The sequence below is a fragment of the Phyllobates terribilis genome, unplaced genomic scaffold, assembly GCF_046119375.1.
Source record: "Phyllobates terribilis strain yellow unplaced genomic scaffold, ASM4611937v1 Scaffold_3__8_contigs__length_932513732, whole genome shotgun sequence".
NCBI classification, from domain to species: Eukaryota; Metazoa; Chordata; class Amphibia; order Anura; family Dendrobatidae; genus Phyllobates; species Phyllobates terribilis.
This window is the reverse complement of record NW_027362763.1, coordinates 769,610,155-769,631,898: the sequence shown is the minus strand read 5'-3', so window position 1 is coordinate 769,631,898 and position 21,744 is coordinate 769,610,155. Positions and strand designations below refer to the sequence as shown.

Genomic DNA, 21,744 nt, shown 5'->3' with positions numbered 1-21,744 from the left:
ACTCCTTTAATGCAATTTATGGCTACATGAATAGTTTTTCTTTCTCCATGCACTCTATATAGGAATAGATGGATTTTATTTTTAAGCTGAGCTCATACAATTTAAGGAACGGGTGACACAGCAGTGACAGTTGTCAAAGTGACAATTCAGGTGAAACTTTTAGATGTTTGATATGTTTCCGTTTCTGTGGATAATGTAGCTTTAGTAAAAGTTACAAGGCTATAAGGATCAAGATATACAGTTGCATGTGAGTTGACTCATGATACAAGGTTTGTGCTGCAACTTCTCTTATTCCCCATAAAAGTTTTGACATGGTTGGAAATGTTGCCATTTTGTTTTAAGGTGCTATGCTGCTTTTTTCCCTATTGGAAATTCTAGTTGTCTTTAAAAGGATTATACCAAGATTATCCCCTATACATCAGATGGAAGAAAACCTAAAGGGGTAATGCCCTGCACATGGGGTAATCGACATAGCGAATCAGAAGAACTATACTACATTTGTAAATGGAGGTATTTGATATTATTATTATTACACCTACTACATATTGGGATAGGATCTTTTAGATGGAAATACTCCTTTAATTATCGATGGAGGTCCAACCTCTTTGTTTCCTACTGATCCCAAGAACATGAATGTAGTGCAGGTCGAGCATGCCCATCATCGCTCCACTCATTGCCGATGGGATGGCAAGAACATTGCTTCAACCAGACAGAGCTCCCGTCTCAGAAGTCATAGTGTTCAGATCTCCAGCCTGACTGCAGACTGTCAAGTAGTGAGGGGTGGACTGTCTTTTGATCACATGTATGTAGTTTACATACTTTTAGTCACGTGCTGACTAGTCTTTGGCTTCTCTTTATAGAAGGAAATGGTGAAAAGTGTTGGAGCCTAGTCTTCATGTGAACGCAATTATTAAAATAGTCTACATACCATCCACCCGCACTAGAAATACATGGAAATTGTGGCAGTAGGTGATTGTCACAATTCAGCAGTCTGCTGTCATATAGAGTTACTGCAGATTTTTCTTCTGAGACCAGACATCCCCTTTCAGTCACTGTGTAGACCCATCTTTAAAAGTGAATACATAATGAGGAGAGAACGCTGTTATGTTGGAAACTTTGATTATTCTGTAGTTTCTTACAGGAGTTATTCAATTTGATATGTCTACGATAAGCCATCAAAGTCTGGTTGATGAGAGCCTAACCGTTATAATAACCCCTGTTAATTGTTGTAAATTGCCCATGAAGAATCCTCGTCATTAATGTATAACAAAAACCTGCCTTTTACTATTTGTCCGCACGTGAGAAGTAGCAAAAATTTCCAAAAATTCAGCCAGTGTCAATGCCTAATTGTCAATGAAGAAGATTAAAATTTTTGCTTATAAAGACCCGTGTATTTTTGCATTTTGTCTCGTGTTGAACTGGCTCTCGACAGATGTCAAATTATTATGTTAATCTGTAACTGCAGGTTTGGAGCAGTAGGTTTATTTAGACTCCATGCCTCTGGTTACAGGAACCTGCATGGGAATTCCAACACAATTTTTCATGTTTAACTTCCTCTTTCATTGTTTCACTGTTTTTCACTGTAATTCCGAGCAAGCTGTCATCTGTTGATAATAAGTAGGTTGCGGCGTTTTTATTGAGCTCTCAACTTTCGCTTCATAAGTAGAAATCATAAACGATCATTTTGTTGTCAAATCCTTATGGAAGATTAGTTATTCTGAGCTTTATAATATATATGGCAGCAGTGAATGACGCTCATGTTTTCTCAGTCAAAATGATAGACTGTGGGGTCGTATACTAAACATAGGGTTTTGCAGAATCATATCCATCATCATATAAGTTTTCTTTTTTTAGAACATAACAATTTTCTACAATTTAAATTGCATATGTTTTCATTTCCAGTGTCCAGGAATGGGATTAGGAAGCAGAGACCAGTGGGAGTTTTTCTAAGCTAAGGCTACGTGAAAACTCCAAAACTTTGATTTTACATTCTGTTTTTTTCTCAGAAAACACAGCAAAAGACTCCATGTGCACACAGACTTTTTTGAGGATTCTTTTAGAGCTTCAAAAAAAGCCTGAAAAGTTGTTAGAAAAAACACTTGAAAGACTCTACGTATTCATCTCTATTGTAAATCACTTTGCTGTTTCAGGTTTTGAAGATACTACTCTGTGTACATACCCTTAATCTTCTATTTTATTTCTATTTTTCTTTTTCTATTTTTTTACTTTGATCACTTGATTGGAAACATATTGATTTTGAATTCATAATATTCCAAAAGTATTATTGTCTATGAGTGTTACAGTAACAGACAGTAATCGTTCATGCTTTAGATACTCATGGTAGATCTGGGAAGGATTTTGTTAGCCCCATTCCTCTTAAACCCCTTTGCTATTGACCGTAGCATCTAAGGGGTTGCGTTCATATAGCAAAGGAGGAACTTCGAGTTACGCAAGTGCCAGGATTAGAGTTATCGCTGATCCTGATAGTTGTGTCATCAGTCACCCATGTCATTGCTGATCCTGATAGTTGTGTCATCAGTCACCCATGTCATATATTTTCATCAAAGGTCATTAAGAGGGGTAATTCTAGTAGAATTTAGAATCTGTAAGAATAATCTATCCTGGTGATGTGATAGACATGTTTGATTCGTCACAGCTCTGATTACTGTATCAAGGCGAGCACCTTGGTGTCCATCACACAACCAGGACAGATTTGTATCTATAGGAAGTAAACAATAAAGGTTCCTATTGAAGGACTGTGAGTATTGTATGGGACCTTGAAAACCGTGAGGAATTTTTCTAGAAAGTATATTGAGAAATTGTTTTTTGCACATTTTGAGTATCAGACAGTAAATATACGCATGCTGCTAAAGCTAATAACAAGCAGAATGATGTGCTGGTGGTGCATAAAGGAACACTAAACCTAGAAATGAATGTTTAAATGAAACAAGATATATAGCTTTTCTCTGTAGAATTTTCTACTTGATCAAACTTGAAGAAATCCTGCAGAGAACAAAGGTGTTATCGCTTGCTGATCAGTTCCCTTTTCGGCTGGTGGCCGGCTGAAGTCATGGAGAAATCTAAAGCCATTGTCTGGAATTCTCTGACACATTCACGCTCTCTGTATAATTAGGAGCAATAAAAGTACTATCCATGCAGCCAAGTACCAACGTCTGCGTACATTTAACACTTGTTTAGTAATTCCTAATGTGTTGGATAGCTTGTGCAGTTTAGTTCTCAACCCCGAGCTGCCATACTATAAAACGTGTGAGCGGGTGACTAATGAAAGGCCTGGAAGTCATGGAGGAAGCATTCAGTGTTCTCACTGCAGGACCAGGTGAATGGATAAATGGATTTTGCATTAACAGACGTACGTCTCTGGACTCAGTGAAGCTGAACATTGGTCCTCCTTACATTTCAGGTTAACATTTTGGTGAACTAACAAGATTTTAAGTAAGGTAAAATGAATGGGGTTCTCCTCAGTCTTTGTTTGCAGTGAGGTGACATGTTGTCTGGCTCTCGATGGCTGCCAGTCACTGGCTACAGAGTTGACGTAACTAACTGACGGTCATGGCTGCCTGTCGGGACAACACGTCATATCTGAAGCATTGTGAACAAATATCTACCGGGGACCATAACCAGAAAGACCATGTTCATTAAAACAGTTGAGGAGAAATTAGTGATGTATTACACCCTCCAACAATGTCAGGGCCTAATTTCATTATAGACATAGCAGGGTATTGTCTATATTGTAGGCCTTGGAGACCATGCCAGCTGAGGGAAGAATTTACATACGAATAGACTGAACAGTATACCTTATGTCAATTCTGTATATATATTTCTAGCTCATGTACTTAGGTACTCCCCACACTGTAGTAGTGAAGAAGGGACACCAGAGATAGACAGGAAGGTTGCATAGAGTGCTGAATACTGGGAGAAGCCCACTGGACTGTTGTGTTTTATTTTGGAAAAGCAGATTAACTTTTTAAAACCAGGCATTAGTTCAGACATGGCCTACAGGATGGGCAGAGTCTAAAGCCCCCACACAAGTTAGCCTAATGTTGGCTGAACCAGCGAATAAATACGTATCTGTGACAGTCTAATGAAATGTTCCCCAACTCCAATCTCCAAGGCCCACCAACAGATCATTATCAGGATTTCCTTAGTATTGCACAGGTGATGAAATGATCTTCTTGGGGCCTTGATGACTGGAGTTGGGGAACACTGGTATAAAGTGTATGGTAGCTCAGGACAATTGATTATCAGTCGAGTTAAGGATCCAACATGTTCTATTTTGGACCGCCTATCCTTTTGTTCTCCCTGAGATACGTCGTCGCTAGAGAAGTGTGTCAGTGACTCTGTCATAGATAACACAGGAGCCCTCGGCAAAGCAAGATGTCCTGTGCATGGGAGACCAGGTCACAGTTCGGCCAGCAGCCATCTAATGTTTTTACGGATTTAAGTCCCCAGACCATCACCTGAAATATGAATTCAATACTGATTGATGATTGTAATGTTTTCGGAGTCAAATATCTTGGCGCTCTATAACGCTATAACTGTTGATCAGAGATTTGTAATTCGATTTTAACTGCCCTAGTTCGGGATCGGGTTCATCTGTGACAGCTGTTCTGCACTTCTGTTTCTTGCATTGTCCTAGCATCCTTGGCACCTTTGGCGTGTGAGGCCCATTCACTCTTTTTCGTGAGATACCACGACGTTGGCCTGGTAAGAATGCCTGGTAAGTGCCACCTAGGATGCCTGGCCGAGGAAGCCGGGTGCAGAAGTGAAGATCTCCTACCATGGAGGATCAGACTGGATGCCGGTCTAGAGCGGCACAAACAGAAAAGCTCATCTTACTCTACAGTGACCACTGTGTCCTTAATTTTGCAAATGTTCTCAAACATCAACTTACTACTATTATAGTTTGAGTAGCACATCACCATCGCCGATGTCCTCATCTGACAAGTTCTTGCCCTTATTCAGTCCATTCTTCTATTCTGTACTGAACATGGCTTTGGAAACCAGCGTATGCACAATGTCATGCATGGCGTTATTCAGTCGAGGCTGCTGATAATCGAGTTTGGTCATGTGCCCCTCCAGATAAGGACATTCTTACACATCTTTTAAAAACTATGTTACTGATTTGCTTTTAGGCACTTGTTGAAGTATGGTTAAAGTGGCCAATCCCTTTAAGCTTCGGTTAAATTTATATTTTTCACTATGTGCAGCAAGGAAATTACAATATGAGTTGTTTTCCAGAAACAGCGCCACTCTTGTCTATAGGTTTTGTCTGGAATTGCAACTCGGCTCCATTCAAATGAACAGGCCTTAACTGCAGTACAAGACGCAGTCCACAGACAATAGTGGTGCCCATTTTTAGAATAGACCTGATAAAGCAGTAACCCAGCAGAATTTGGAGCCGGTCTTGTATAGACAGCAGCCTGTTTCACTTATCCCAGAAGCTTAAATGTCATTTATTTCTGGCTGTTTGTCATAGCAACATCTTTCTGCTCTGCGACAAAGTGGCTCAGCCAATAATTTCATAAATGTACTGTACTTTTCACCGAATACTTATCACACAAAGGGCATTTTCATTCGAGGTCTGTTTTTCTAACATTGTTTATTTAATGAGCACATATTTCATTTTCTTGTTTTACTTTTGTTCTGCTTTTATTACTTTTTATGCATACCTCCGAGCCTCATACTGTAAAATGTTCTTCAATTTACAATGTGAAAAGCCAAATACGGAATGATGTTTTCACTTCAATAAACTGTGAATATCTCCTTGAAAAGTCGTGTTCTCAAACATCACATCCAATTTGCCTCTTCGTAAATAAATTAAGTAGAACAGGAACCTGTGATTGATGTTCCCCTGCATATTTAGGCAGATATTTTTTCCTTTGTGGCTGGAGACGTGCTGTTTAAATCTTTTTTTTTTAAGCTTTTTTTTTAGCTTTCCGAAAATATATTTCTGAAAAATACTACGATCGCCTTATTAACTTATTAATCAGTAATAATAATATGATATATTATTCTGATTATAATTATTGTAAAAAGATTTTTGTACAGTATTTTATTGGATTAAAAAAAAAAAAAGCTGGTGGGGGGTTGTAGTTCATTGACTATCCCTAATTTACGAGAACACAAATGTTTGATATACAAAGCAAACAACGCTCACGGATCTCTGAGTAATTGCTGTGTAAATATGCCACCTCCTGCATTTTTTTCTGGTTACCTCTTCTCTCTTTCTATGTAGCTGTGTAATATAGAGTTTAACTGTACTTAAAAGATTAAACAATCGATTAACCACAATAACTTTAAACACTTAGAATTTGATATTTTTCAAATCTGTAAAATATGCGGTGAAGGAAATAATTATTTGATCCCTTGCTGTTTTTGTAAGTTTACCCACTGACAAAGACATGAACAGTCTATAATTTTATGGGTAGGTTAATTTTAACATTGAGAGATAGAATATCCCCCCAAAAAAATCAAGAAAATCACATTGTATAAATTAGATACATTTATTTGCATTTTGCAGTGAGAAATAAGTATTTGATCCCCTATAAACCATTATGAGTTCTGGCTCCTACAGACCAGTTAGACGCTTCTAATCAACTCGTTACCTGCATTAAAGACAGCTGTCTTACATAGTCACCTGTATAAAAGACTCCTGTCCACCGACTCAATTAATCAGAAAGACTCTAACCTCTACAACATGGGCAAGACCAAAGAGCTTTCTAAGGATGTCAGGGACAAGATCGTAGACCTGCACAAAGCTGGAATGAGCTACAAAACCATAAGTAAGACGCTAGGTGGGAAGGAGACAACTGTTGGTGCAATAGTAAGAAAATGGAAGAAATGCAAAATGACTGTCAATTGACATCAATCTGGGGCACCATGCAAAATCTCACCACGTGGGGTATCCTTGATCATGAGGAAGATGAGAGATCAGCCTAAAACTACACGGGGGGAACTTGTTAATGATCTCAAGGCAGCTGGGACCACAGTCACCAAGAAAACCATTGGTAACACATTACGCCTTAAAGGTTTAAAATCCTACAATGCCCGCAAGGTTCCCCTGCTCTAGAAGGCACATGTGCAGGCCCATCTGAAGTTTGTCAATGAACACCTGGATGATTCTGTGAGTTATTGGGAGAAGGTGCTGTGGTCAGATGAGACAAAAATTGAGCTCTTTGGCATTAACTCAACACGCCGTGTTTGGAGGAAGAGAAATGCTGCCTATGACCCAAAGAACACCGTCCCCACTGTCAAGCATGGAGGTGGAAACATTATGTTTTGGGGGTGTTTTTATGCTAACGGCACAGGACTACTTCACCGCATCAATGGGAGAATGAATGCAGCCATGTACCGTAAAATCCTGAGTGACAACCTCCTTCCCTCCGCCAGGACATTAAAAATGGGTCATGGCTGGGTCTTCCAGCAAGACAATGACCCAAAACATACAGCCAAGGCAACAAAGGAGTGGCTCAAAAAGAAGCACATTAAGGTCATGGAGTGGCCTAGCCAGTCTCCAGACCTTAATCCCATAGAAAAGTTATGGAAGAAGTTGAAGCTCCGAGTTGCCAAGCGACAGCTTCGAAATCGTAATGATTTAGAGATGATCTGCAAAGAGGAGTGGACCAAAATTCTTCCTGACATGTGCGCAACCCTCATCATCAACTACAAAAAACGTCTGACTGCCGTGCTTGCCAACAAGGGTTTTGCCACCAAGTATTAAATGTTGTTTGCCAGAGGGATCAAATACTTATTTCTCACTGCAAAATATATAAAAATGTATCTAATTTATACAATGTGATTTTCTTGATTTTTTTGGGGATATTCTATCTGTCAAAGTTAAAATTAACCTACCCTTAAAATTATAGACTGTTCATGTCTTTGCAAGTGGGCAAACTTACAAGAACAGCAAGGGATCAAATAATTATTTTCTTCACTGTATATAAAGTCTCTATTTCCAGTTATCTCAGTAGTTATACTTTAGTACATTGTTTTAAATGAAAGGAGTTCTCTGGGACTTAGTGGGGTTCTACAGTCTTAAACTACTTTATGTGACTGCAGACTTGTGAATCCCCACATCGCGCACACTTCGCACAGTCAGGATTCTCTGGTACCGGCAGTGGGAGAGGAGAAAGGCATACATACAGTCACTTGGTGACTAGACTGTATCCAGCCTTGTTCTATACAAGTGTATGGAGCGAGGCCGGACACGTCTAGTCAAAATGTGGCTGGGAGAATAGAGATCGCATGACCTCTTGTTGCTGGCATCGGAGAATCCTGACAGTGCATGTGCTGTGAGGATTCACAAGTCTGCAGTCACATAGAGTAGCTGCAGACTTGTAGTTTAAGACTGGACATCCCCTTTAAATGAGGTATCCCATCTCACTATTATCAGATCTATGGTGGCCCGCCACCCCCACTTAACAGTTGTGTTCAGCTCCAGCACCATCTGGATGTGAACAGTGAACAGAGCTGGAGCTGAAAACAACTGAATGGTGGCAGTGCCAGATGTTGGACCCTTACCATATTGATATTGATGCTGTATCATGTGGGAAGGTTATTAATATCCATCAATAATGTAGTGATACATCTTAGAGTGCCGAATGTTCGACCAACAGCAATTCCTCCTGACGCCTCCATACATATGCACTCTTGACATCTTGGCGTGGTTGATCTTGTTGGTCGTGTGTTCTTATTGGGGGGAGAGGAAGAAACCTATGACAACATTTCTGGTGGTAATCTGTCTCCCTTGAGTATAAAGCATCTACCATGTTGAAATCCATAATATCTGATCATTATTTGTCCCGATACCGGTTGTAGAGGGAGAGTCGGAACAGCCCATAATGCACAGTAGATGGTTGATCATATGTACAGTATATCGGCACTTTTGAGCATTGATGGCTTAATTAATCAGGCTATTGCGCTCTATTATGCCATATGAAGATATGAGACATGGACGTAACATCAAATAGTCTCTCATATTCTGGTGGGCTTGTCCCATCCATTCATTGTCTGATTGGTTGTTCATTTGAATGCAACTGCACTGCAGGAAACATATCTGGTCAGAAAAGCTGTTTAAAAATGATTATCCTCATGGTGACCTCAAAGATGGACCATTACTTAAGAGCTTGTTCTAATAGATAACAAGGGGTCCTGTGTGCATTACACAGCTCTTGAATTGTCTGACGACCCCAATCACTTTCTGACGATCATTCTGCCGGCAACTATCTCGCTTGGCCCTCGAGGGAGAAAGCCGCTGCCAAATTTCTCTTGCTTATTTCAGTGAGAACAAAAGGATTGGCAGCCATGCTGGATCTTAACTCCTCCGACAATCATCTGATCCATACATGTTAGACTGTCAGACGATGCGGTCGATATTGGCAGTTTTGGCTGTCACTAGTCTGATGTTTATGTGGGCTTTAGGATTCCAGCAATGACCACCATTACAAAAAATGTAATGCTTATGTATATTTATAGATGGAAATTTACAAAGCACTTGCTGGTTATTGGTTCAAATGCAGTAATGTGTCGACTTTTCATTGTTGAGTGGAAAAAATTATAATGACAGCTGTGGAAATTGTGAAATGACTGCAGTCTCATTCTAATGTATTCAGCATCAATACCTTCTGCTATTCAGCACCTTAATGAAGTGAGGCCAATTACTGTTACTGTGTTATAGTGTGCGAATGTTATTCCCTTAGCCTTAACAGAAGAGGCAGAGCCAGGCTCATCCTTTATGTCTTCATTGTATGGACAGAACTCATGTTTGCTCTGGCATACTCTTACCTGTGTGGCTTTACCGTGGTCCTGCCAGTGGATAACCAGCCCACCATTGTGTGATATCTGTGCATGCATCAGCTTTATCATGTCCACTCAGACATCATGTTTCTGTCTTGCAGGAAACCATGGATTTTTTACAATGAGCGTTCTGCAACATTAGTTCCCTGCTTCATCAAGGTAAGAGAAGTTATTTCCATGGTTTCAATAAATGTTGTATTAGATTGTGGCATTGTTGTGATTTAGCATGTCAGGATCTATTCTTTTCTTTTCTCTCACACTCGAATCCTTTTCCTATTTTTCATTCATACACATATCCAATATCCCCATACTTAAAGGGGTTTTCCAGCACTTTTCAAAATTTGTTTCAGCGTAGGGATTGCTTTAATATAAAATAGTTAGTGTTATATAGTCCCTTGTTGCTTCAGTCCACCACTCTGGGGGTCTCAGCAAGGACTGGAAGTGATAACGTCCCTTCTATCAGTCTGAGGTCTCAGATTGGCAACAGGGTCTCGTAACTAATAGGCAGGACCTTATAAATTTTAGTCCTTGTGTCCTTGTGGCGACCACTGGAGTTGAAGTGCTAAATCAGTGTTGGATTCCAGTGATAAATAACACTGTCATTCTCCTGGACTCGATCCCTTGAGTTTGTATTCTGTGGTCGGTTTCTGTTTCCGCAGAGCTACAGGACACACACCTTTTGTCTGAGTGTTTGAATTCTCATTTTATGGCTGCAGCCAGTCTAGATTAACACAGTTGTTTTCATTTGTCTGCCTATCACCTTTTGGGTGCAGCTTTAAATTCTGTCCCCCTGCATTTTCGTTTATTTTATTATGATTCCTCTGGTTAATTTTAAAAGTTTTTGAAAACCCTTTTAACTTATTAATGCTGTTCATGCACTCAGACATTAATGTGAAGGCTGCAGTCTATCAGCAGCTACGGACTGGCTGCAGTTATGACATGAACTTGTTTATATCACGATATTGTATAGAATTCCCATGCACTACTTCTTTAAAATTTGTGCTTTATTAGGGCAACTCTCCACCTATATTGCCTGTAAATCCAGCAATAAGTATCTAAGGCATGGTTATACTCCTCAGTCAGTCACTTTATTAGTTGAAAGCATAAAAAACTTTTCAGCCACTTATGGCCTTTGTCAAACCACTGATTAGCACAACATCACGCACGATGGTATTGCGCTAATCTATGGCTGAATGTGGCTGAAATGTCTTGTCTTTTATGTTTTAAACTAATAAAGTAACTGACTAAGGAATATATCGGATGCCTTGGATACTTCTCCTTGTTTATGTCAGGAGACCGGTGAGGGACAGCAGAGAAGTTTGAGTTAAGTACAGATTTTTTCTTATCTATGCTGCACCATTGGCCCATTAACAAGGAGGTGTCCAGTAGTGGAGAAGCCCTTTAATCTCTCTACTGCACACACATCAGTGGCCTCATCATTATGCCTCTTATAATTGCTCTATTATATACTCATCTAGTTTTACTCTTCTTTCACTTTCCTTAAATGATTAAGCCATGTCTAGGCTGTCTTGTCTTTCTATGACATACTTATCGGCTGTCTCTATCCTGGCTGCTCTTCTGGGGCTGACCTTATCTTGGAGCATCATCTAGCAATTGGATGTCACTAACGTGCACCTGCAGCATAACTACAGAGTTAATTTAGTATTATTACATGGCACCCATGCATTGGGATCCAAGAGAAGTCTAAGACCATGCCATCAATGTGTCCTAATCACGTCTTTCTCACCACTGACATTAATAAGATCAATAGGGAATGCCATCAACATATGATTAGTGGAGGTTCCAGGAACACTCTAAGCAAAGGTTTTCTCTAAATCAGAGCCAATTCTGATCTGTCATTTTGTAGCAACTACAATGTAGCTCCACTCACTTGAGTATAAATTATATAACATCTATTAATTTCTATTATACAATGCATTCATTTATATATCAGGCAGGACAACCCCTTTAAAGGGAATTTGTCACCAGGTTTTTGCTACCTGATCTGAGAGAAGCATAATATAGAGAAAGAGACTCTGATTCCACTTAGGTTACTGGGTGCAGCAGAGCTGAGAAAGCTAACCTCCGCCCACACCATAGCCCTCTATGTATATGCATATTGTATGTTGACAGTGAGCTGCTAATCAGTGCTGGGGGCGTGGTCAGACCAGGATGCACAAAGGCACCTAGTCAAGCAGTGATAATCTGCTGATAATACACTTGTTATACTGAATCAGCACACAGCCTAATAAGTGTAAGCCCCTACCTCATGCTGCCCTCAGATTACATAGTAGAAACCTGCTGACAGATTCCCTTTAACTTTACAGTACCTGCTTGCTTGCTCCTAGGTTGCGCTCCTTTTTTTCCTTTTTTGAGATATAAGTATTGGTGCTCATGTAGCATCTTGTCAGAATAATTATGAAAGCACAATGGAATGTATGATGCTAGGATGATGGGATATAGTAAAGAACGTAAACCACATCCAGTGTGTGTTCTCTGATTGCCAATAATTTAGTATTTTATATATTATTTGTGGCATTACAACCATCGATATGGTGCCAAATTCCATGTCACAGTGAACCCTATTGGGGAGGTAGACGTCTTAGCATGCCTGACTGCATTTTATTCTACAAGTAATGTAGTGATGGCTCTATTTTTGCATTGTTTTATTGTTGGCTCACTCTACTTACAGTATTCAGCGGCTATATTCTTAAGCCACGTTCAGACATTAAAGGGAACCTGTCACGTCCTAGTTGCTATGTACACCGCCCCCATTGCTTTGTTAGTGATGCAATGTGCATCACTAACAAGCTTTTTTCATTAAAATCGGTGGTAGTAGAATCATTTTATAGCATTTTATATACTTCTAATCCTACCTGCTGATTCAGTCATAGGGGTGTGATTCTCTCATCCAGTCACTGCTGGCGCGGCCCATGTATTTGAATATTGCTCCCGGCAAGGCTGCGTCTAGATCGGAGGTGATTTTTTTGTGGTCCTCACTTTAGCCACTCCGATCTAGACACTTCACTGCTGAGGAGACGAGATCAGAGTTGCTGGAGAGAGGGCCTCAAAAAAACAAAGTGTATATAGTTATAAAATCATTATAAGACCACTGATTTTAATGAAAAAAGCTTGTTAGTGATGCGCATTGCATCACTAACAAAGCAATGGGGGCAGTGTACATAGTAGATAGGACGTGACAGGTTCCCTTTAAGTATTTGATCAGTATTTCACATCAGTATTTGTAAGCCAAAATCAGGAGTGGAACAATCAGAGGAAAAGTATAATAGAAACACGTCACCACTTCTGTATTTATCACCCACTCCTGGTTTTGGCTTAGAAATACTGATGTAAAATACTGACCAAGTACTGAACGTGTGAACGTGACCTTAAAGTGAATATGTCAGCAGGATTTTTCACCCCAAACTATTTTTATGCACATAGAGCTCTTTGAAAGACAAGTCCAGTAATACCTTTACATGGATGGTCAGGTTCATCTGTTGCTGAGAAATCAGCGTTTGAATTGATATGCAAATGAGGCTGAAGAACTATTTGTAGATCTGAAGCCTCTGTCACTCCAGCTCTATTTCCTCCTCCTAGTGCCACCTCTTTCTGCTTGATTGACTGTTCCTTTGGCTGAAGTAACACAGCATAGAGGATGTCAGTCAGACAGGAGGAGGCAGTGCTGAGTGGAGAATAGAGCTGGAGTGACAGAAGTTTCAGATCTACAAACAGTTCTTCAGCCTCATTTACATATCAATTCAAACACTGATTTCTCAGTAATGGAGGATCAGACTGGTCATGTAAAGGTATTGTTGGACTTGTCTTTGAAAGAGCTTACATGCTCATATAAATAGTTTGGGGTGAAATCCTGCTGACAGATTCCCTTTAACATAACAGTTACATGGCATTCTGAAGATAATTAACAACATGTCGCACATGTAGATATTGTGATCCTGCGTCATTTAGACTAGTTTACCTGGTAAAACACTGCTCTGACAGTGTAATAATCATGCAACAAAAGATTCAACCAGATGATTTGGCAGGATAACTAACTATTTTGACCGTGGATCTAAAATTAGTAGCAGAAAAATCTCAAAACTTGAATTTCAGGTTTCGGCGTCAAATATTTCACCTTATTTCCTTCCTTATTTTAAGTTTTGACTTCGATATGTAATCCCTTGTTTTTGTTCAGCCATTGTGCCACCAGTGACACTGCGAAAGAATTTCTTTCAAGAAGTTTCGGTATTCTAATAACCGAGGCTGCGATGAAGCAAAGCTGTGTGACCACCACCACTACTGTCGTACAGCTCCTTTAAAGGGTCTTCATCATCGAACTTTCCACCGCCGAATATTTGATGTATAAACTGCTAGTGTCAATGATGGGAAGTGTCATTTTAGTACTGGGTCAGGGTCGATTAGCACCAGGAATGTTTTTATAGGGTCTGGAGACAGAACAGACGTTATCTATGACAAGCTGGGTAAATATTGCAATTCTTGTACTGTAAATGTCTCGAAGTCTGTAAAATAGTGGTAACTATATATAGCATACATTAGTAGTATAACATAAAAAAAATCAACGTAGGTAAAACAGGAATTGCTTTGAGATTTAGGGATTTATGTGATTTGTTTTTTTTGCTTTTTTTCCCAGAAACAGCGCCACATTTGATAGTAGGCTGTGTCTGGTATTATAGTTTAGCCTTTTTACTAGGATAAAAAATATGTTTTATTATACTGAGATACAGGGGTGTCCGGTCCGATGGGCGTCTCTGGTCTTGATCCGGCGCTTCCTCTCTTCTTGCGATCGCCGTCCTCCTTCCCTGCTTCGTGTAGATGACTTATCCTACGACATCCACAGCGTCCTCCATCGCACTCCTGTGCAGGCACACTTCGAAAGGGAAGAGAAAAGAACTGTAGTGTGCATGCGCCGGGAAAGGCCAAAGAAAGCCGATGACCCGTGGGTAAAGCCGGCACATGCGCACTACAGTACATTGCTCTGCCCTCAGCAGAGAAAATTGCGCCTGTGCAGGAACGTGGTGGAGGACACTGTGTGGACGACGTAGGACGCAACGTCCACATGACGCAAGGAAGGAGGACGGCGATCGCAAGAAGAGAGGAGGCGCCGGATCAAGACCAGAGACTCTCATCGGACCGGACCGTCCCGTCTGTGAGTACAATAAAAGCTATCTTTTGTGCCTTGCGTAGGAGATTGGGGACATATTTACAGCATTCTAGTATGCTGTGAATGAAGGTTTACAGGTGCTGGCAGTACTTTATATGGGGAAAACCTGGTGACAGGTTCCCTGTAATCCTCGCCGTGAGCATCATAATAAAAGAAAGAAAAACAATGCAAGAATTGCTGTTTTTTCTTGAAGGATTGCGATGGATTTGGTAGAAAATCCTTACACAGCTAGTTACATGAAATCATTCCCCGCAGATGTCAAAGATCTACAAACAATTCAGATTATTTTTTGTAATCTTGGTGTAATAAAATCTAATCCTACACTAAGAGGCATGTGATTCTGTCTGTATGTGTGCAGTCAGTAACACCGTGAGACATTACAGACGAATCAACAGGTTCAATGTAAACATTTAAAGGGTTTTACTTTGAGAGATGGATTGTAATTGTTTTTCATGTATCTTCTGCACACTCGACTCCCCCATATAAAGTTGGCTGCCATTATTGCTCCCATGTGGGCCGATGGCTTTCCCAAACTCCTAGTTGGCGAGTTCCATCCCCCACTCTAAACTATCACGGACAAATTTGCAGTTAAGATGTTCTGGAAAATGATGATCCCAAAATACCTTTATAGGGACAACCCTGCTAGCCAAAATTCGAAGGACAGAGTTATTGCTAATCGCACCCAAAAATGTCCATCTGGGGCTGAAGCGTCCCGGTTTTGAACTTTAAAAATATTAATACTTATGATATAATGTATGACATCTGCATTTGTCAGAACTGGATGAAACTCAGACACATGTAGAATGACTTTGCACAAGAAGTCTGGAGAGGAAATGCCCTTTAAATCTAGTCCCTTATGGCAGCTTAATAGTTATCATGACCCCTTTTTTGTACAAGAATGCATTTGTCACATGGATTTATTCTGTGCTGCATAATGCAGTACACTGATCCCTGTCTATATCCTACAGAGCACCCCGGGAGTATACAGCAGATATCCATGTACAAGGGATTACAAGCTACGTAGATCACACCCGGGACACAGTGGGCTCACTTGTAAAGAGCCACATAGGCAGATGAAGGAATAGTGCTCCTTTTATCAAGTACACTGACTTACGCGGGAGGACAGATAACCTTGCTGCAAGGAATATTTTAATGCCATTATCACAGATAGAAGTTAGATGAAAGGTATGAAAGATGACAAGTATGAAAAAAAATGCTTGTGGGACTGCGGACAGAGTCATTCCCCAGGAGGAGATGCTGTTTATGCTCTCATTAGGTGTACAACATAAGATGTTTTACTCTATACTCCCTTACCCTGTCAATTTTATGTTTGTTTTTTTTAAATATATTTACTTTTTAACTATTTAGGAAGGAGCAGGGAACACATGTAGAGAAATGCAGAATAAAGTACCATAAGTACAGGAACAATACCTTTTTTGTAGACCCACTTTCTCTACAGCATAAATGTCAAACTCTGGCCAGTCAGCCAAACCTGGCCTGCCCGGTGGTTTTATTTGGCCCCCAACACCAGAACCACCACCCCTATATGGGGCCATTATTCTGTATGGAGGACTATGTGGGGCCATTATACTGTATGGAGGACTATGTGGGGCCCATTATTCTGTATAGAGGACTATATGGGGACCACTATTCTGTATAGAGGACTATGTGCCGCCATTATTCTGTATGGAGGACTATGTGGGGGGCATTATTCTGTATGGAGGACTATGTGGGGTCCATTATTCTGTATGGAGGACTATGTGGGGCCATTATTCTGTATGGAGGACTATGTGGAGCCCATTATTCTGTATGGAGGACTATGTGGGCCCATTATTCTGTATAGAGGACTATGTGGGGGGCCCATTATACTGTATGGAGGACTATGTGGAGCCATTATACTGTATGGAGGACTATGTGGGGCCGTTATTCTGTATGGAGGACTATGTGGGGCCCATTATACTGTATGGAGGACTATGTGGGGCCCCTTATACTGTATATTGGTTGGCCCGCGACGTTGTCTAAGTTTTTAATTTTGGCCATGTGTGTGTTTGAATTTCACATCGTTGCTCTACAGGTAGTCTCAAGGTTACGAACCAGATAGATTCTGTAGGTTTGTTCGTAACCTGAACTTGTATGTAAGTTTGAGCAGGGCCAGGCAAAAAACCCCTCCTAATTCTCACCTCTTTGGTGACCTCTCTGGCCGCCACGATGATCGCCGTCCAATCCTCTTCGGCCTCTTCATTATTAGACAGGTCTTCTGGCCTCGTTCAGGCCTAGAGGGTCACTGCACACTACACACGTCTTGATGTCACAATGTCGCGATCTTAACAGCATGTGGTGACCTCTGAGGCCTCAGCAAGGCCGTAAGTTTTGGCCTATAGTGATGAGGTTTTTTTTTTGAACATCTGACGTTCGTAGCTAGAGGTCGTACATAAGTCAGATGTTTGTAAGTTGAGGACTGCCTGTACTAACATAAACAAGGGTGTACTAATTTTATCATGGCATGATTATGGATGATCCCAATAAGTACACCAAACTTCTTAATCTGGAAGAAGCAGCCAATCAGCAATATGCTTATTAATGACACAGCTTTTAAAATTAAAGGGTACTTGTCACCAGGTTTTTACCAATGGCAGTAGTGGCAAGGCTATGGAGGCACTTGACCTCCAGTACAAATTATACCTTTTTTGTGGAAATACAATGTTCAAATCAAGAGAAATCTACCATAGAAGCAAAATGCTAATCAGGATGAAAGTGCACTAGGGGTGTGTCAATACATTTGGAAAGAGCCGACATCCCTCCAGGTAACTAACACCCCAATTTGCATATGGCTTCTACACTAGATTTTTCATAATTGGCTCATTGGATCTCTACAAAAAGGCATCATTTATGTTCAAGAACAAGCTCCTATACAGCCATACCACTATTTGTATATGTAAAAATGTGCTGGCAGATTCGTTTTAAAGATATATTCACTTTTACAAATTACTTTTTATGTTGTAATGAAAAAAAAAAAATTTTTGTTCAGAAATGGTCTTGGTTAAAATAAAATATCCGACCATTTTCTGTATACAGCTCCTGTATATGAATTAGTTTGATGGTTTTAGACTACAAACAAACCCTGTGTGTCGTCTGATCCGGTCTTCCTCGCTTACTTACAGATGAAAAATGCTTTAAGTGAACACTGGACGTGCTAAATGAGAATTTGTACACAGTTAGCACAGCGCAAATACACAGTAAATGAGTTGCTGTGCTACGTAAGCTGCGTGCCTTACAGTTTACGTTAATGCTTGCTACATGTGAACGTTTGTACTCGCTGGAAAAGCATTAGTGGCACTGTAGGCTATGTTCCCACATGTTGTGGTTTTTTTTCAGTCAGAAATCTGCAGCAAAACTGATCTCTGGCAGGAAATCAGTTGCGTTAAATCTGCAGGTTTTGCTGCATTTTTTGACGCATTTTTGATGCGTTTTTTCAGCGTTTTTTTCACTGTCCTTCTGTCTCTATTTATGCATGTATATAAAGTTCTGTGAAAAAAAAGAACCCCATTCTATTTTGCCTTCAGAAACGCTGAAAAACAATGAACTGCGTTTTTTGGTGTGTTTTTCAGCATATTTTTCACCACCCATTACTTCCTATGGGTGAAAAAATACTGAAAGAAGTGACATGCTCTATTTTCCAAAAACACAACCAAGGCACAAAATACGCAGCAAAAAAAACCACAAGATGTGGGAACAGAGAATTCTGGTTTCTCATAGACTTTGCTAGTACTGCAAAACGCTGCTGAAAATTTGCATAAAAATCTGCAGCAAAATACGCTGCAAAACACAATGTGTGGGAACATATCCTTAGTCTTATAAATCCCTGGGAAAACTGAGCAGCATCAAACCTGAGATCAAAGCTTGCATGGTCATGTCAGTGTGACACAGGGGATGCCCACTGAACTCACTGCTTGCAGCTCTACAAGCAGGTTTGCCAGCTCATTCAGCTTTTCTCAACTTTCCCTTTCTACAGATAAATAGAAACTGCCTTGCGGTGGCAGTGTACTGAAAATCGAGCAACAACCATAGTCCAGAAGTTTACTTTAAGTTGTTTGTTATTCACTCCTATGAACTTTTAAAGTCAGTCTGCAAAAATAGTACCAGCCTTATTTAGGTTGCAATGCTGCCTTCATATTATGAGACTGTACTTATAGTTTACTAGTATGAACAGGATCTTGACACTCACGGGATTACATATATCATTTTAGACTTCTTTATGATTCGTATAAGAAAATCATATTTTTCCCTTATGATCTCTTATAAGGGGCATGTACTGTACGGCACAGTAAGGCTGTTCTGGCTGCAGCAGATAGGAGCTTAGGAGGCAATATAACAGAGATTAGGAATCTGTATCTTTACTTAGAGAATAGTTGATTAAATTGGCAAGCTATCAGGACAAGAACATCAGAACCTTCTCCACAAAGCCACATTTCTTTTTATGTAAGCTTTTTTAAAAGCTGTTCCTTTCCTTTCCAATGGACATTTGGCTCTTGCTATCGCATCAGTAAGTATTGAGCCATAAACACACCTTTTATGGCCAACTCAGGTCCATGCTACTTTTTCAGTTGTAGAGATCACGGATAATTCCACCTTAAATACGGTAGTTCTTTTTCTTTAAATATTTGGTGGAAAATAACTCATGATTGGTAATAATATATATTAACCGTTTTCTTTGTATGTCAATATGTTTAAAGTGTTTTTTTACAGAACTTTTCCAGCTTAGTATAAGTCATGAAAATATCATTGGTTGAAATGTGACCCCCCAGATCCCATCATTCAGTAGGATGTACCCCCATAGTGCTGACCATTCACGTGTACGGCTGTTTCATTCAGTAGCTCCAAAATGCAAATTAGTAAAATCTCGATTTATAAAAAATGTCTGAAAGCCATTTTTGAACTTGAAAATGGCAGGACGCATGTTGCTCGTGTTACTGTGAGCAGCCTGTGTGGCCTAAACGTGCTACCATCGCCTGCAGCATCTCCGGACTGTTTCCCATTAAGCACATTTGGGACATCATTGATCACCTAAGGGAGCTGCCAGCAGCGGATCTTGATGATTTGCTCAATTGCATTCAGCATGGCTGAACATTCATGAGAAAACCATTAATAACCTTATTGATATCAGCCAAGGCATGTAAGCCTGAGGATTTCTGCACGTGGTGCTGATACTCAATACTCAAGTAAATCGATGTTCTGAAAATATTGTTTCCATTTCACCATCTGCACATCATTAACATGTCTATCCATCCTTTGATTTCCATAATTCCATAACTTTTCTTTCATGGGGTTGCAATTTCAATGTTCAATGGGCGATCACATTAATCCATATGAACAGTGTTTCTCGTGCAATCCTAGCGAATGCTACAAACCCAAAATCAAAATGTCTAGCTCTAATGTTACGCTAAAGCAAAGGTTACACCTAAATTTTTTATCTCTAGTTACAAAAAAAAATCATTGTGATATCGTTGTATGAAAACATAAAAACTACTCCAGTCAACCAATTTACTAGAGATTTTTACTTGCAACATGTCAGAATTTTGGAGAGGTTTTAAAAAAGTAGTAGTAACTTATTTCCTCCAACAGTAACATGTACAATCTCTTCAAAATGTTTTGAGAACCTTGTGCAAATCACTCATTAAAGTGGATCCATCACCAGATTTCACAAAACCAACTGAATACATTACTTTCGGCATCTCTACTCCTGACTTGATGAGGCTGGTATACTTACTTTGAAAATGTAGGATAGAATGGCTGAATAATCCTTTATGAAATGTTAAACTGCACCAACCTATCTTAATTGATAGCAGCAGCATCGACGAGGGACACTGAGGAGCTGAAATCTCACACTGCTGTGTACAATCTGCCGCGGTCATCGAGGTTGGGTGGGCGGCGACTGAACGCATTTGGGCAAAATTGGTCATTTTATCGCTGTACTCTTAAAATGCTCAGCTTAAAAGGAATCCGTCATCAGGTTTTGCTATGTAATCTGACAGCAGCACGCGGTAGGGACAGAGACACTGATTCCAGCAATGTATCACTTAGTGTACTGGGTGCAGCAGTTATAATGGACGGACTGTTTTCTCTGCTGCAGATCTAGCAGAGCTCCGTAGTTGAGCTGTATATAACCCGGCTACACCACAGCTTTCTGTGTACATTGTATAGTGACAGAGAGCTGCTAATCAGTGCTGGAGGCGTGGTTGGACTAGGAGGCACAAGACCAGTTGTCTTGTAGTGATAATCTCCTGCTGATAAAACACTGATTGTACTGAAACAGAAAAACACAGCACAGAAAGTGGCACATCACTGGAATCAGAATCTCTACTTATGGTGCTCTGAGATTACATAGCTAAAACCTGGTAACAGATTCCCTTTAATAAGGTCAGTATTTGGTCAGTATTTCACATCAGTATTTGTAAGCCAAAACCATTGGTGACGTGTTTCTATTATACTTTTCCTCTGACTGTTCCACTGTTGGTTTTGGCTTACAAATACTGATGTAGCCTTATGAGGATTATACAGTACTTCTGATATTGATGTTCAAATTAAGTACACCAGATTCATCAGGTCTAAGAGATCTATTTAATAATGTGTGCAGTTTATATTTTAAAATCTGCAGATAGACCCACTTCAATGTGTGGATTACACCACAGAAAACAAAGTTTCCCTATTAACCAATCCATTTTTTGTATGTACCGGGTATTTGGTAC

At 40.0% G+C, this 21,744-nt stretch overlaps 1 protein-coding gene across 5 annotated transcripts in view; it reads left to right on the top strand.

Annotated features, from left to right (window-relative positions):
- Positions 1-21,744, top strand: part of PLCB4 (phospholipase C beta 4) — a 352,882-nt gene that overhangs the window by 47,058 nt on the left and 284,080 nt on the right. For all 5 annotated transcript variants that reach the window (XM_073672246.1, XM_073672244.1, XM_073672245.1 and 2 more), the window contains exon 2: positions 9,918-9,975. The gene's annotated coding sequence lies outside the window, so the exon portion shown is untranslated. The remainder of the gene's footprint in view (positions 1-9,917; positions 9,976-21,744) is intronic.